This window comes from Chelonia mydas, chromosome 16 (genome assembly GCF_015237465.2).
Source record: "Chelonia mydas isolate rCheMyd1 chromosome 16, rCheMyd1.pri.v2, whole genome shotgun sequence".
Taxonomy (NCBI): domain Eukaryota; kingdom Metazoa; phylum Chordata; order Testudines; family Cheloniidae; genus Chelonia; species Chelonia mydas.
In genome coordinates, this window is record NC_057857.1 from 4,487,956 (window position 1) to 4,504,296 (window position 16,341).

The 16,341-nt window shown below is 61.3% G+C and overlaps 1 long non-coding RNA gene across 1 annotated transcript; it reads left to right on the forward strand.

The window, feature by feature from the left end:
* The first annotated feature begins 5,588 nt into the window (after positions 1-5,588).
* Positions 5,589-13,442, forward strand: LOC122463104. Its single transcript, XR_006286110.1, has 3 exons — positions 5,589-5,656; positions 10,462-10,579; positions 11,418-13,442. It is a non-coding gene; the product is annotated as an uncharacterized LOC122463104 (long non-coding RNA).
* Positions 13,443-16,341: the final 2,899 nt, after the last annotated feature.

Sequence of the window (16,341 nt, forward strand, 5' to 3'; positions counted from 1 at the left end):
ACAGTAACTATAATAACAATAAAGAAAAAGATTTCAGGGTTCATTCAAAAGCATCAGGTGATCCAGATTTGGCCCATGTCTGCCTATTGACCCCTGCCTGGGACGCACAGGAAGTGGCTGTGTTTAGCAGTGATCCATAATCCCTTGTGTGACTATGTCAGTGGAAAGAGTCCATGAGGCTGATGAACTACGTCCCAACCCAGCAGTAACTAAGGAGGGTGCTAACCAGCATCTCCCAGCTTATAACAGTTTTGAATCAGCGGGGCTGGATAATTTGCACCCCACACTCCTAAAGAGCTGGCTGAGGTCCGAGGAGCTCTCTGGCCCACTGACATTTCAGAATACCAGGGCAGAATGCTAATCTCACACTGGCAGGGGGAAGTGGGATGGCCAGTTAGTTGGACATCAGTCTCAGGCTAAATAATGGAAAAGCCGCGATGGGAGTCAGGCAATAAAGAATTAAAGATTGGGGATAGAATTAATGCTGGTCAATGAGGTTTTATGGAAAATGGGCGTTCTGAATCAAACCTGATTGCATTTGTGATGCGATTACAGCTTTGGCTGATAAAGGAGATGCAATAGACCCGGACTCTTGTATGGCATTCGGTACTCCAGGTGGGGTGCTGGAACAATGTGTATAGTGGGGGTGCTGAGAGTCATTGAACCAAACTGGAAACCCTGTCTATGATGGAAACCACTTGAAGCCAGGGGGTGCAGCAGCACCCCCAGCACCCTTAGTTCCAGCACCTCTGACTACATGGCATTCAGAATGAAGAATTAGCACCATTGTACAATGTCACCAAAGCCCAGGTTAAATGGGGACGAGCAGCCGAACTGACAGATCTCAAGCGGTAGATGTCAAGGGCTCAACACAGGGATGATGGGTGGCGCTGTCTGGCCTGTCAGACACTAGCTGATCTAATGATCTCTTCAGACCTTAACGTGTGCCTCTCGAAAGGGGTCAGTAATATTCAGGCAAGAAGAGACTCCTCAGATCACAGTCCCCTGGGGCAGCGCTCATGGTTTGCTCTGCCACTGGAAAGCAGCCGCCCCGGGGTACTAGACAGCGAGAGCATGGAGTAGTCTGGGAGTGGGGCAGTTACTCAGTGAAACAACTGTAAAATTAGCATGACTCAGAAACAGCCATGGCCTGCAAGGTGTTAGAGCCTGGCCTCCCTTCACCCTGGGGGGTGCTCTAGCCTGGCCTCCCCATGCCCTGCAGGGGACTCTGTGGGTGCACTATCCCATGTGCTCGGGGCCAAGGAGATCAGAGAACTGCTGGCATTGGGAATGATTCCAAAGACCAGCAACATCAAGGGAGTCGCCTCCCCCTGGGGAGGCTAGGAGGGATCTGCGGTATCCGCCCCCCACTCTCCGTTTGTTCCCACTGCAGGGTGGAATGAGGAAGAGTTGCCCAGGATGAAGCTGGCAGCTGACTCTGGATGCCTGGGCTGCCTCAGCAGGGCGTGGGCTGGCCCAGGGAGAGGCCGCAATCAGCCAAAGGGTGCCGGGGAAGGGAGCACAGCTGTCACTAGCACAGCTCCCTGAGCAGAAGCCCTGGTGTGAGCCCAGGCCACAAGGACGCAGTGCACAGGTCACTTCCTCGGCACTGTGGTCATTCCCTGCTCCCCACCCCTCCTGGGGCTCCTGGGCAGGGCCCCTGGCTACTTGCCTAACACCCTTTCCCATTTGTGGGGAAACTTCGGGGGCTCAGCCCTCATGGCCGCAACTCTCTGGGCTGCTCGCTATTTCCCTTCCGTTATGGGCAGTGCAGTGCGATTGGCAGGGGCCTCCCTTGCTCTCTCCATCCCTGCAGCCTGCACCCTCCCTTGAGCCGGGCAGAGGGAGGGAACTGCTGCGAGGCGTGGAGGGTGCTGCTGGCAAGGATGGCTGCGGGAGGAGCCAGGGGAGATCGGAGCCAGTGGGAGGGGCTGGACTTCTGTCCTGACCCAGACATTAGCCTCATAGAATCATAGAATATCAGGGTTGGAAGGGACCCCAGAAGGTCATCTAGTCCAACCTCCCAGCAGGGGAGTGCAGCCTCATGGAGACCTCTGAAATCTGTCCCACATTGTGTGCACACCTGGGCTGGTGCAGAGCTGCACTGCCCTGTTTGCCCACCTGGATACCACCTATTGCTCATGGGAGGTGCACCTGGCCAGCTGTTTGAGAGAGGGACCCCAGGCTCGGAGCCCTCACGCCACCGGAGCACCTTCTACAGCCTGAACTCTGCACTCGCTCTAGCCTTAGCCTGGAAATGTCCTTTACAAATGCTGTCAGATATTTCCCGAGAAGCTTGCAAATGGCCCAGAAATCCCCCAGCCCAGCTTTCCCCAGGTCTCATCTCACCCCACCACTGGTTTCTACATAAAATAGGCGGACACTGAGCAGAATACCAGAGGCCTCGATCCTGCAGGCACACCTGATTGCGAGCGAGCGCCATATAGCTCAGCTTCCAGGATCGGGGCCTAAATAATTCCCCCATCAAGCTGTGCACCCCGTCCTCTGTGCTTTGTGGCTGGCTGGATCTGTCTACCTGCCCCACTGAGGAGGGGCTCCAGTAGAGGCCCAGCCATCCTTCGCCCTCAACCAGCTGTTCCAGGGCTGGGCTCAGCTGGGCTGCTCTGCCCCCTGCTGGCCAGGCTGGAGGCTACAGTGCAGAGTGGCTCCTGGCTTAGCAGGTTTGAGAGCAGGGGGGCTGGGGAGGGGTCACAACCACCAGCCTCCCACCCAGTACCACCAGCTGCTCACCTGCCCCTCCTTAGGTAGTACGGAGGGGGGACCAGGAACCCTGGGGCTGCGTGGTGAGAGGAAGAATCTTTATTGGGGGGTAGTTCTGGGGGGCAAGGGGCCGTGGAAATGCAGGTGCAGGCTCAGGGAGACCTTAGGACAGAGGGAGAAGGGGAGAGAGGCCCCGGGAGAGGGGAGCATGAGGACAGTACTGGGGAGACCTCAGGGTGAGAGAAGTGGAAGGTACGTTGGGAGGCAAAGCTGGGGATTGCGGGGACTGAAGCAGGGGCTTGGGGGAATCCTGAGCCATAGGGGCTGGGGATCCAGGAGAGGCAGACGGGGCTTGTAGGCAGTGCGGTTTGCGTGGGGTGGAGGGAGGGTGTGTATACCGCAGGGGTCGCACGGCACATGGGAGGAGATTTACCCTGCAATGGTTGGCAGCGACTCCACCGCCTGCTGGGGAGCAATGAATTGCGGCAGCCAAAATCAGAGCCCACCCCTGCCCCGCTCCATCTCTGCAGCGGGGTCCCGGAGGCAGAGCTCGGTGCAGACTGGCGTGGGGAGGGGGCACACGGGGCTGCCCCATGCCCAACCTGTGCACTGGCTGTTCGCTCAGGCGTGCTGAGCTGGACGGTGCCTTCCCTCTGCGAAGCCCCGTTGCAGCAGTGGGGCTAACGGCTGAGGGAGGCCCATGGACCGAGTGAGGGGGTGGACGAGCCACGGGAATACGTCTGTCACTAACCCTACTGGGAGAGTTTTCCTGCAACCGCTACAGCGCCCGCCTCGCCCCCCGGTCACCGCAGGGCACGGGCCATGGGCACCTGAGTCCCACTGTGGAGTGCGGATGGGGACGAGAGGGACACGGCAATTGCCCACGGACACCCACATGTGAGCAGCGTGACCTCGGGGGGGTGGGGAGCAACCAGCCCTGCTGGCCCCTGGGCAGAGCCTCCTGGGGAGACACGGGTGATTCACGGGCTAAAATCAAACAGCAACAAGAGCAGGTGACTGCTGGGAATGGGGCTGGCTGCCCAGGGGCTGCGCTGAGGGGCAGGGTGGGAGGGGGAGAGGGGCTGCGCTGAGGGGCAGGGTGGGAGGGGGAGAGGGGCTGCACTGAGGGGCAGGGGGGGGCAGGGCTTCCTGCTGAGGGGTGGGGGTGGGGGGACAGGGCCTACCTGCTGAGGGGCAGGGGTGGGGGTTGGGCCTGCCTACTGAGGGCAAGGCGGCGTGGGGACAGGGCTGCCTGCTGAGGGGCAGGGCGGGGTGGGGACAGGGCTGCCTGCTGAGGGGCAGGGCGGGGTGGGGACAGGGCTGCCTGCTGAGGGGCAGGGCGGGGTGGGGGGTTGGGCCTGCCTGCTGAGGGGCAGGGCGGGGTGGGGACAGGGCTGCCTGCTGAGGGGCAGGGCGGGGTGGGGACAGGGCAGCCTGCCGAGGCCAGATCTGAGCACTGTGGCTGGGCCTGTTTCTCTGACCCCACTTGTTCTCAGAGAGCCCCACAGCCTGCAGGGGAAGGACAGTGGGAGTGGGCAATGGCTGGCAGCTTCCTCCCGGCTCAGAGAGCCCATCCCCGTTCCAGGGGCTGTGTGCTCTGGGGGGCAGGTGAGCTAGACCCAGAGAGCATTGTCCTACTGGGGAGCTGCCCCCCTTGGGGAGAGGTGGGAGGCCTGGGGGAGACTGGGCGAGTGAGCTGCTCAGAGGGCGTGCTGGGGGGCAAGGGCTATTGGGCCAGCGACCTTCCCTCCACAGGCCTGGGTGCCGCAGCTCAGCTGGCCCAGCGCCCCGTCCTGCGGCAGAGGGGCAGTGCAGACAAGAGCCGTGCAGGAGCTGGGCCCCTAGGAGCTCAGCAGCCGGGTTGCCCTGGTGGGGCTCCCTGGGGGAAACCCTCATGTCAGTGACGGAAGCTCACCCACTTTGGGAGGCTAGACAGGGCCAGGTTGCCCTGCTGCCTACCCCAGGGATTCCTGTTTTGGGCCCAGGCCCCAGTGATGCAGGACTAATCTAGAGCAGAGCTTTCAGCTGGCCATGGGGCACGTGTCTCAGAGAGGAAGGAGGCACCCAGAGCCCAGCTGGCTATGCCTGCACATAGCGCAGGAAGACGGCAGCCCTGCTGGGACCCCGGGCTGCCTGCTCCCACTTCCTGGCCCCTTCCAGAGAGTCAGCTACCCCACTGGCTGCTCCTGTTGTAAAGGTCAGGGGGCAGGAACTGCACGAGGCGACCAAGGAGCCTGCTCACCTCTTCCCCAGCCCTGCCCCATAGGCATTCCAGGAGGGGCACTTGCCGTGCCCAGTTACCAACCGTCTGCTGCTCCGAGTAGGGCCCGAAATGCCATCTGCCGAGCTGAGCTGTGCGTGCAAATGGCAGCAACTAGCTGCTGGGAGATCTAGGGCAAGGCCTGTCCCTAGGGGCTCCCAGGCTCGTGCTGGCTCAGAGTGCTGCCTGGCCCAGCTAGAAGCAGGGACCCAGCCCCACGCTGGGGGAGCTGGAGGACAGAACGGGGAGTGGGAGCCAGTTCATTGCACCATCTAGGCACTGCCTTGTGCCTGCCACTGCTTGGGCCATAGAATCGAGCTGTAGGAGCCTGCTTGGCTCCCCCGTGGGCAAAGGGACCACCTGCTAGGGAACAGCTCCGGAGAGACGAAATCCTGCACCCATCCTCCCTGCTGAAATATTAATGCGCTGGTGAGGCCTCCCCAGCCCAGCTCCCTCTGGCAGTAGCTGCTGCTTCCAGAAGCTGGAGACTGTGCGCAGGGAAAGCGCATCAGCCATCGCAGCTGGCTAATCCAATTAAGAGAGCGGAGCCACTAATGAGCAGCCATTGGCTATATATAGGCACAAGCCAAGCCTGCCCCGAGGAGGAGCTGGGTGGAGTGACTGCTGCCCAGAGCAGGAACTGCCAGCCAGTCACCCCTGGAACTGGCATTCTGGGTAACTGCTTGTTCCCAGCTCTGCCCTGTGACCCGCCAGCTGGATGCAGCACGCTCGGATCCAGATTTGTGGGGCTGGGTTCTTGTCAACGCTCTGTGCTTCTGAGGGTGCCGATTTGTAGCTGCCCAGTCTTGCCCCTGCTCGGCCGCTGAGCCGAGCAGGCAAATGGCAGCGACTAGCTGCTGGGAGATCGGTTTACACTGGCAGAACAGGGAGTCCCAGGGTGTGGCTGCACTGCTAACAGCTGCTTCCTGGCTGGGTGGGCCTGTCCCCACCCAGCCCTCCTGCCTATTTGCATCGCTTGCTCCGAAATGTGCCTCTTCCAGGAGTGATGGCCAGAGATGGAGCTTTCTTTCCTGGCCTCAGTCCCAGGATGGGTCACGGACAGGAGGGGATAGTATCGAGCCACCCTACCTGCCTGCCATTGGTTTTCCTCCCAGTGCCACTCTCCCAGCCAGCTTCACCCACAAGCACTTGCTGCTCTCTTGCCTACCTCCCACCCTGGTGTCTATGTTGCCTCTCACCCACTTGGCCTGCTGCCCAGCAGTCCTGCCCTCCCTCCATGTGCCCTGGTGTGAAGCATCAACTCGCTTCCAGCCCATAAGCCCAGTGTCCCTGGTAGGGTTGCCAACCCTCCTGGTTTTGCTGGGAGTCTCCTGGAATCAGGCTTGATCTCCCAGAGGCTAACAGTCCGGCGGTGCAGCGGGGCTAAGGCAGGCTCCCTACCTGCCCTGGATCCGCGCCACTCCTGGAAGCAGCTGGCATGTCTGGCAGCAGCTCCTAGGCAGAGGCACAGCGATGGGGTCTCCACGCACTGCTCCCTCCCCAGCGCTGACTCTGCAGCTCCCATGGCTGGGAACGGGGAACCGAAGCCAATGCGAGCTGTGGAAGTGGTGCCTGCAAGCAGGGACAGTGCGCAGAGCCACCTGGCCGCCCCTGAGCCTAGGAGCCGGACATGCCATTGCTTCCGGGAGCCGCCCGAGGTAAGCACTGCCCGGTTGGAGCCCACACCCCTCACCCCCTGCCCCAGCGCCCTCCCGTACCCAAACTCCCTCCCAGAGTCCGCACCCTAAACCCCCTCCCACACCCCAATTGCCTGCCCTAGCCCTGAGCCCCCTCCGGCACCCAAACTCCCTCCCAGAGCCTGCATCCCGCACCTCCTCCTGAATCCCAACTCTCTGCCACAGGCTCAGCCTGGAGCCCCCTCCCACACTCCAAACCCCTCGGCCCCAGCCCAGAGCCCGCACCCCAGCCTGCACCCTAACCCCCTGCCCCAGCCCGGTGAAAGTGAGTGAGGGTTGGGGAGAGCAAGCGACAGAGGGAGGCTGGAGTGAGCAGGGACAGGGCCTTGGAGAAGGGGCAGGGCAGGGGCGTGGGGCAAGGGTGTTTGGGTTTGTGCGATTAGACAGTTGGCAACCCTCGTCCCTGGCTGCACGTGCACACCCAGGGAGTGTACGGTTCTGTGCAATGCCCAGGGACCTCTTGCCTTTGCCATTGGAACAGCAAACAATGGCTGAGGCTTTTCCCAAACCCAGACGGGGCTGCCAGAGCTTATGCCACGAACCCCCCCAGGCCTCTCCTGCTCTCAACCCAGGACTACCAGCCAGCCCTCTGGCCCCTGGGGCTGCATGCACACTTCCTCGGTGGTAAGGTCAGAAGTGACCATCCGGATGAGCTGGTCTCCAGCCCAGCATCCTCCTGCTGCAGGGACGGTCTCTGCGCTGACTCTACAATGGCTGAGGTTTAAGACTTCTTCAGCAGCCAGGCGCCCAGACACAAAGATAGTGGGCACATTAGACAGAAGGCAAAGGGCATAAGGTGGGTGGATAGCCAGGGGAGAGAGGGGGTCTCTCGGCAGAGCTGAGCTCCATATGCCTGCCAGCTTTTGTGCTCTTTCAACCCCCTGCAAGGCCCTCTCCCAGAACTGGGAGCTGCGCTCGCCCCCTGAACACCGGTGCAGCAGGGGCTGCATGGGTATGTATGGTGAGGCCACAAGCATTGCGCAGCACCCCACTCCTGGAACGCACCGCGAGGGGGGCTGGGGTCAGCGCTGCTCTCCCAGCTAGGGTTGCCAGGTTTTTGACCAGAAAGTCCAGTCGAAAGGGGACCTGTGCAGTGTCCAGGCAGCAATGCTGCAATCAGCCTCTGCCACAAGGAGGGCAGGAAGAGCAGCAACTACTGCTGGAGGAGGAGGGATCCTGACAATGCACGTTGCTTGGGGAGCGGGGTCGGCACCCAAGGTGTCCAGCAGCTGGGCTTGCCACCTGTGATGGCCCATTCCACCTCCTCCGCCTCCCAGGGCCCCAGCTCTCTCTGGCCCCGCGTCCCACGGACAGACACCCCCCCACTTCACTATGTCCTGGTTGGGCAGGCAGGCAGGCAGGCGCCGCATCCGCAGGTGGCAGGTGAGTCCCAGGGGAGGGGGTGTAAGCGACCTGGGAGCCTGTAGTATTTGGTTTCGAAAAAATGGAAAGTTGACAATCCTACTCCCAGCAGGCCGTGCCCTGTGTTTTGGGGAGTCCCATGAATGTTCCCAGCAGGGGTGGGGAGCTGCACTGGGCAGTGGGCCAGGAGCCCAGCAGCTGCTTTTGGTTTTCAGAAGAAGAAGAGCTCTGTGTGCCTTGAAAGCTTGTCTCTCTTCCCAGCAGGTGTTGGCCCAGTAAAAGGTATCACCTCGGCCACCGTGTCTCACTGGTGTGCTGGAGTAGACTGTCCCTGTCTCAAGGAGGAGGCTCAGGAGACTACATGTCCCAGCATGCAATTCTTCATTTAAAGGGAACTGACAGCACTGCATGCTGGGACTAGTAGTCTCTACAGGCCGCTCCTGCATAGTAAAGATGAGGAGATTGCAGACTGACTTTTGCATCCTTGTGGGGTGCACCGTGGGCCCTGGGTTAGGATACCCCAGTGCTGGTTGTGTTCCTGCCCTTGCCTCCAGCCGTGCGGAGCGAGGTCCAGTTTGGGTGGGAGTGCCTCTGCTGGTATTGTGTGTGCGTATCTATGGGCGTGCGAATGTGTGTGCACGTGTGAGTGTGTGTCCACATGTTGGGGTGCACGTGTGTATGCATGTGCACATGTCTACATGGGGACATGGTCCGGCCCAGCATCCCCGGGGACCGTCTTCATGGCTGGGAGCTGCCAGGGCACAGGGAGAGCTTGTCAGGAGCTCGTGGTGCAGGGCCCCAGCAGGCAGCCTGGTGCCTGAGGAACTAGCTGCCCTTCCTGTGAGGGGAATTTCCTGGGTGCTGGGGGCCCTGAATGGGAGATGCAGTGGTAAGTGGCTCCAGTCCTTGGCAGGACACACAGTGGGGGAGGGGTAATGAGGGGTGTATAGCCTGCTGGCAGGAGGCCTCCCGCCCCTGTAGTGGCTGGTCCATTGCAGGATAAGAGCAGGATGCTGCTGTCAGTTAACAGAAGCAGGGCTAGAGCCACCAAGGCAAAAAAAATGATTCGGGGGCGGGGGCACATGACTTATGAGGAGAGGCTCAGGGAACTGGGCTTATTTAGTCTGCGGAAGAGAAGAATGAGGGGGGATTTGATAGCTGCTTTCAACTACCTGAAAGGGGGTTCCAAAGAGGATGGATCTAGACTGTTCTCAGTGGTAGCAGATGAAAGAACGAGGAGCAATGGTCTCAAGTTGCGCGGGGAGGTTTTGGTTGGATATTAGGAAAACCTTTTTCACTAGGAGGGTGGTGAAGCATTGGAATGCGTTATCTAGAGAGGTGGTGGAATCTCCTTCCTTTGAAGTTTTTAAGATCAGGCTTGACAAAGCCCTGGCTGGGATGATTTAGTTGGGGATTGGTCCTGCTTTGAGCAGGGGGTTGGACTCGATGACGTCCTGACGTCCCTTCCAACCCTGAGGTTTGATTATTCTATGATAAGGGATGTAGGCGTTGCAACACTGAACATTTAGGTGGCCTCCTCAGCCCCGAGTGAGGTGCCCTGGGTTGGGTGTGGTGGGGAGGGGCCTGGCTCAGATTCACAGGGCGCAGGAGTGTTTTTGTGCACGAAGCTATAGTTCCCTCAGCTCTTCTCATGGCAGGGACGAGTGAGCCCTGCAGCCTGGGCCATGGCATCTCCTCCCCCCAGCCCTTAGCTCTGGACCCCGCAGGTGCCACCTGCAGTGAAAGTGCTCTCTGCTCACCCGGCCGCTCCGTGCATTGTGAATGCCCTATAACTCCAACCTGCCAGGTGCTCATCCAGCGAGATGGCTGGGGATGCAGCACCCTGGGCAGGCTGGGTGCTCCCCTGGCAGCACATGGGCTCCCCAGCACAAGGGGCACTGTGGAGAGAGCCTGCTGAGAAGCCGGTGACCGCGGGCAGTGCACACAGCAAGACGGATCTCAGCAGAACTGAGTAGCTTCCTCTCCCGAGTGCCACGAATGTGATCCGTGCTAGATCCTGGCACGGAGGGGAGCAGGGACTGGCCCTAGTGCCTAGGGTGACATGGCACCTAGGCTTTACTTTCCCCAGGCAGGAACCCAGTGCGGGTGGGCTCTGAAGGGCTGGCTGAGGCCCTGGCCAGGCAGTGGAACAGCAGGAGATGTTAACGGAGCAGCTGCTTCTCCAAGTTTGTGGCTAAACAGGAGTTTCCCAGGGAGCCCATGGCAGGGTGGGGGGATGCCTTGGATCTGTTCTGTGTCACTCGGGTGGGAACATTAATGAGGAGCTGGGCACTGGACACTGATTGTATGTGGGGAAGGGGCTGATCATTGGAGCTGCCCCTCACTCCTTTCCCTACATGATATGCCCGGAGGATGACTGGCCCTGCACTACCCATGCAGATTGTTGTGTCCCCTCTGCAGGGAACGCAGTGACTGCCAGAGCCTGTGGCTGCCCTGCCCACTGATGCCGACACGGATGCTCTGAGCTTCATGGAGCCCAGCACCCCATGTGGCCGCCTCACCCTCTCTGTCCCCTTAGGTACTGTCCCCTTTTGCTGGCCAAGTGGGGAGGAGTTGGCGGTCACTCCAGAAGCCCTTGGGGGCAGAGGGGAGCTGCAGCAGCGCTGCTCCAGGAGGCAGAGGTTGCTGGGCAGGATCGTAGGTGGTCAGGGAAGTGAGACCACTGGCACTGTCCAGGTAAGGGAGACGGCTCGGGATTATGGTGCCATGAGACGGCAAGGGGATGGGCACAAGCAGCTATCTGGTGCCAGCTCATGCTGCAAGACAAAGCAGCCCCTCTAACCACATGTGGGTCAGAGTGCTGTGCAGAGCCTCACTGTAACCTCCCCTGGGCTCAGTACCCCTTCCTTGCCCCCTCCTGAACCTGCCCATCCCCCTTTCAGATGGCAGAGTTCAGCAGGAACTCAGCACTGGCCCATCTGGCCGGAGGGAGCTGCCTGTTCTCCCAGGGGCTGTGGAAATTCCTGCTGGAAGCGCTGGGAACTTTAACCCTGCGCCTGGCGGAGCGATCACACGTGGCTTGTTCTGCAGATCCATGGGTTGCGCTCACCTAGCCACGCCGTGCAATTCTGGCAGCTGCTTCCCTGAGTCCCAGGCTTGGCTTGGAGCTGGGCACATGTCACTCCTGAATGGCGCTGCTGGCTTGGCTCGCTTCCCAAACCCACTCACCGCTGGTCTGCGTCCGACCTCGTGGAACCACAGCCCCAGAGGAACTGAGGGATTAAAGGGGGTTGGATCACGGCCAGCTCTCCCTGGGGCATGCTGGGCCTGCTCTCAGAAAGGCTACAAGGAATGGACTTCCCGGAGCTGGGGTGCTTGGGGACTTTGCTCAGAGTTTTTCTTTCTCCTCCCCCCAGAGGATGCAGGAACTGGCTTCTCTCTCCTGAGAATGAGCTGTGGATAGATGTGTGGACAACAGCAGCCATAAACACTTGTCTCTGCTGTGAAATGGAGCCTCAGGGGGCCGGGCTGGCTGGACCTGGGCCCCTGTGTTTATAAATCCAACCCAGGGGCCAGATTCTCCAGGACAGGAATCTGAAAGCGCCCCTGTCTCCGAGGAGCCATGAGAACACTGCCCTCTCTTGTGCTTTGCAGTCACAAAACTGCTGGGGAGAAGGACCAGAGACCTGGCTCTCCACACCCTCAGGGCAGGGAATGCACTGGATGGGCTGTTCCTCCTAAAGACAAGTTCCTGTGCTTTCCCAGCCTGCCTGGCTAGAGCCAGGGTCTCCGCTGGAAGGAATGTCTGTTTCTTCTCTGCGTGAATCCTCTGCAGGCAGGAACAGCATGTTAACAATGCTCCCAGCTGGTCTGGAAAAGGGAGGAGCTGCCCCCAAGGAGCCAGCACATTGCAGGGCGTCCGACTTGATGCCATGGAGATGGGCAGTCTGCCAGCGCCTGTGGTCCCCTGGGGAGCAGGGTCTCCGCAGCACAGGGTGGGCTGAGTGGGCGGGAACATAGGGATGCTGCCGGGTTTGAGCTCTGGGGAGTTGCTAAGGCTCAGACCCCACCTTGCTGGCACTGCCTTGTTCCTCCCGGCACCCACTGCAGCTCTAGGGGAGCAGGCATGCTGGTGGGGAGGGGTGGCACAGACAGGGCCCTGGGGGTGGGAAGCCCTTCCTTAGGGGAAAGGCAGCTCTGCTTTGTTACAGGATTAACCTTGGAACGACTGGCTGAGGGCTAGGCTGTACCAGGTGCCTCTCCCCTGCACCTGTGTCCAAGAGCTGGGCTAGGCACAACACTGACAGCTGGAACCAGCCAGGTTTTGACCTAGGGCTGGGGGTGAGGGCAGCCCCTGGAGTGAGGCAGCTGGCCTGGCTGGGATGAAGGCACTTGCCACAAACCACATGGCACCAAGGCACCTTTGTCCCAGGCTGTGTCCATGGGTGGGGCCTGCACTGATCTAACCAGCACCACGGCCAGCCCTGGATGGCTCACATGCGACACTGTGCTGTGGCTCCAGCAAGGGGCTCGGCCCAAGGCTGGAATTGCTCCATGAGGGTCCCTGGCCTGGGTTGCACAGCAGCTCAGACTGGATGGGCACAAAGTTCCCCTCTGTCCTCTACCTGTGAGTTCCCAGGAGCTCATCTCCCCCAGACTGATCCCCCCTCCCCAAAGCGTCTGTTTGCTGCAGTAGCTGGCTGGTTCCAGGCCGGTAGCCTGCCCAGTGACCCCGCCGGCCTCACATCCCTGCCCAGCTGGCTCCCTGTGCAGGAGCCTGCCAGCCCCACGCAGCAGGGCCCATAGTGACAGGGAGGGCCCAGTTCTGTGTGGGATCCAGCGCTCAGGCAGAGGGGATGCCTGTACACATCCCGACAGGAGGCCACTCTCAGTGAGGCCAGCCTTGCCTGGGGGCTGCTCTCTGGCCGTGGCAAGCTGGAGCTCTGTTGCTGTGTAACCTGGGCCCAGTGGGAGTGCCGCCCTAGGCTGGGGTTAGGAAGGCTGAAGCAAGGCACAGCGGTTCTGGGCAGGTGGGCCCCTGTGGAGGTTCCCGTGCTGCGGGCAGAGGGCTGTACTCTCACAGAGCCCTGGTTGCATAGGGGCGCTACCAATGGTGCAGGGGCATGGAACAAGCCCTGCTCTGACATTACCGTGCCCTTGCGGGAGAGCCGGGCAGCGCCGGCTCCCTTATCTCTGTGCAGGGAAGGGCAAGCAGGAGCCTGAAGGACACAGGCAGGGACTGGTGCCTGCGGACGCAGAGCATGAGGCCAGCGAGCAGCTGGGGGCCAGGCAGGGCTGCTCCAGGGGTTGGCTCTGCACTAACTCGCCCTTCTGTTGCTAAGAGCCATCGGTGCCACCTGGAGTGACCCTCCCCCCACCAAGGCACCGCAGAGGGCTGGGGGGAGGGGGCACCTGATGTGATCCACTGGCTGCAAATGTTTAAACCAAGGAAATCAACAGCAGCCCATCAGGAGCCGGGATTTTTCTGTGCACGTACTAGAGTGCCGGGGCAGCTCGCCCTAAAGGGACTGTAAAAGGGCCCCGGCTCAGCAGAGCTTCCCTTCCCCAGGTGGATCAGGCTCAGAGCTGTTCCTCCCCCTCAGGTGATCTGAGGGTCGGCACTGGGGGGCATAGAGCAGGGACTAAGGGAGGGTGCTGGGCTCATGCATTAGCATGAGAATTGTGAGATTCGGAGAGAGCATCATCTGTTCAGCCCCAAGGTCTCCCAGTGCTGCTGTCCCTGCCATGGGGCAATTGGGTCACGTGGATTGCTGGGGACCAAGCCCCTCTGCCTGCTGCATGCAGGGGGAGTGCCCAGCTGTACAGACAGGTAGAATAACCAGCCGGTCCTGTGTAGCAGGAGACAACGGGCTGGGAGCAAGACCACGGACACGGAGCCAAAAGCTGCTCTGCTTTACAGCCTGGTTGCATCAAACAGCCTGGGTTTGTTAGGACAGGGGGTCTGTGGCTGGCAGTGCCCCAGCCTGCACTGAACACGCCATAGCCCCTGGCCCTGTGAAGTCAGTTGCCTCCCAGCTGGCAATTCGGCCCCCTGCATGTTGGGCACCGCTCAAGGCTAGCGCACTGGCCTTCCATGCTTGGTTTAAATCCTTCCTGGTCACCCGGGCAAGGAGTTTGGTGGATCTCAGTATCCCTTTGCCCAGATCCCCAAAGAATTCAGTATGGTGGGCAGTGGCTGGGAAGCAGGACCTGGTACTTAGGAAGACCAGAGCAGGGATAGAGGGGGCTGTAGGGTAGGAGGAAGGGGCAGTGGTGGGGGGAGGGGGAGGAACCCAAACTGGGCTGTGGATGAGGAGCACAGGGAAAGCTTGCAGAGCACCCACCCCTGTGCTGCCAACTGCAGCCAGTCCCTTCTGTCGCACTCACGGGCTCTGCACTCAGACAGATGCTTCTCCAGTCAATCGTTTGTATTTTCACAGTCTGAGCTTGAGGAAACAGAATCTTTCGACTGAACAAGAGAGGAAACCGGGCACGAACCACCCCTGGCCAGCCCAGCCCTGCCTTGCCCTGAGCTCAGTGCGTCTGCCCCACCTCTGACTGATGACACTGATGACACCCCATGACACTGACTGATGTGGGCGGGCTGCAGGAGCAGGGTACTGTTTGCCCTGGGTCACAGCTTAAACTCTGCTTTGGGACTGGCTGGCCCCGTGGCCTCCATTTCTGCTCTAGATTTGTCAGAGCTTGGTACCTCCTGCCTTTAGCTCATGTCTGGACCCTTTTGTGAGCAGAGAATCCCTGCCCCTCTCCCTGTGCACGGGCACTGGCATGGAGTGCCCGGGGGCCCTGGTGGTGCTCTACTTCCACTTCCTTTTATTTAAAACAAACAAAAGGAAGTATTTCTTCACACAACACACAGTCAACCTGTGGAACTCCTTGCCAGAGGATGTTGTGAAGGCCAAGACCATAACAGGGTTCAAAAAAGAACTAGATACATTCATAGAGGACAGGTCCATCCATGGCTATTAGCCAGGATGGGCAGGGATGGCATCCCTAGCTTGTTTGCCAGAAGCTGGGAATGGGCGACAGGGGATGGATCACTTGATGATTCCCTGTCCTGTTCATTCCCTCTGGGGCACCTGGCACTGACCACTGTTGGAAGACAGGACACTGGGCTTGAAGGACCCTTGGTCTGACCCAGTGTGGCCGTTCTTATGTTCTTAGCAGCGGCTGTGGCAGAAGCCCAACCCGGCTGGAAGGGCTTCCCTGCAGCCCAAAGGGGCAAACTGAGGCCTTGCCACTGAGCCCAGCTGTCTCTCCTGGCCGGCGGAGCTGGCCTGAGCATGGGGATGCTGGCCAGGACACCAGGGCTCTCCCGGGGCTGAACACCGCAGCCCAACACCTGCGACTTAGCCCTCCTGAGGGGGGCAGGAACACCCCGCCTGGCCTTCCGCAGGGCCGCCCCCTCCAATCCCCGCGCCTGCACGGATCGCTCCCCGCGCTCTGGCCTGGCGGCGGCGGCCTCCGGGCCCCGGGGGGCGGCTCTCGGGCGGCTATTTGTCCAAGATGAGGAAGAGCAGCACGAGCAGCCCGATGGGCAGGAAGACCAGCAGCAGGCTGAGCGTCTCCGCCGCCAGCAGCGCGGCCAGCGAGAGCAGGTAGCAGCAGCGGCAGCGGCGCTGGAGGCCGCCCAGGCCGCTGACCAGGCAGGGCGGGTAGCGCAGGCAGGGCAGGCAGCCGAACGTGCGGCTGGTGCGGAAGCGCACCTGGAAGCGGTGCTCCAGGGCCCCGCAGAGCCCGGGCCGCCGGGGCGGCAGCGGGGGCGGCAGGGGCAGCGCCAGCGCGGAGGCCGGCGCGGGCTGGGCGTGCAGTAGCAGCAGCTCCTCCTGCAGCTTGCAGATCTCCCACTCCAGCATGGGCGTCTTCTGGCGGCAGATGGGGCAGCGCACGCGGCCGATCTCGGCGGCGCCGGCCCGCTCCATGATGGCGCGCAGGCAGTCGCTGCACAGCACGTGGCTGCAGTTGAGCAGGGCCTGCGAGTGCCGCCCGCCGTCGTAGGGCTCCGTGCAGATGGGGCACTCCTCCTCGGCGCTGCCCGCTTCCACCGCGGCCTGCTCGCCTGGCCCGGCGCTGGCGGGGCTCCGGCTCCGGCTCGGGGTCCTTTCCAGGGGAGCTGCCGGGCTGGGGCTGCCGCCGGCCGCTGGCACCGGGCTGAGCGGGGCTGGAGCCGGGCAGAGGGGCCCCCCTACCAGAGGCGCGCTGCGGGGGCCGCAGGCAGCGGGCGCTTTGCGCGGGTCCAGGAGAGGCTCCCTCGCTCCCTCCTCGCCCTCCAGATCCGGGGGCCCGTTGGGCACCTTTCCCGAGGGCCAGGGCGCGGCC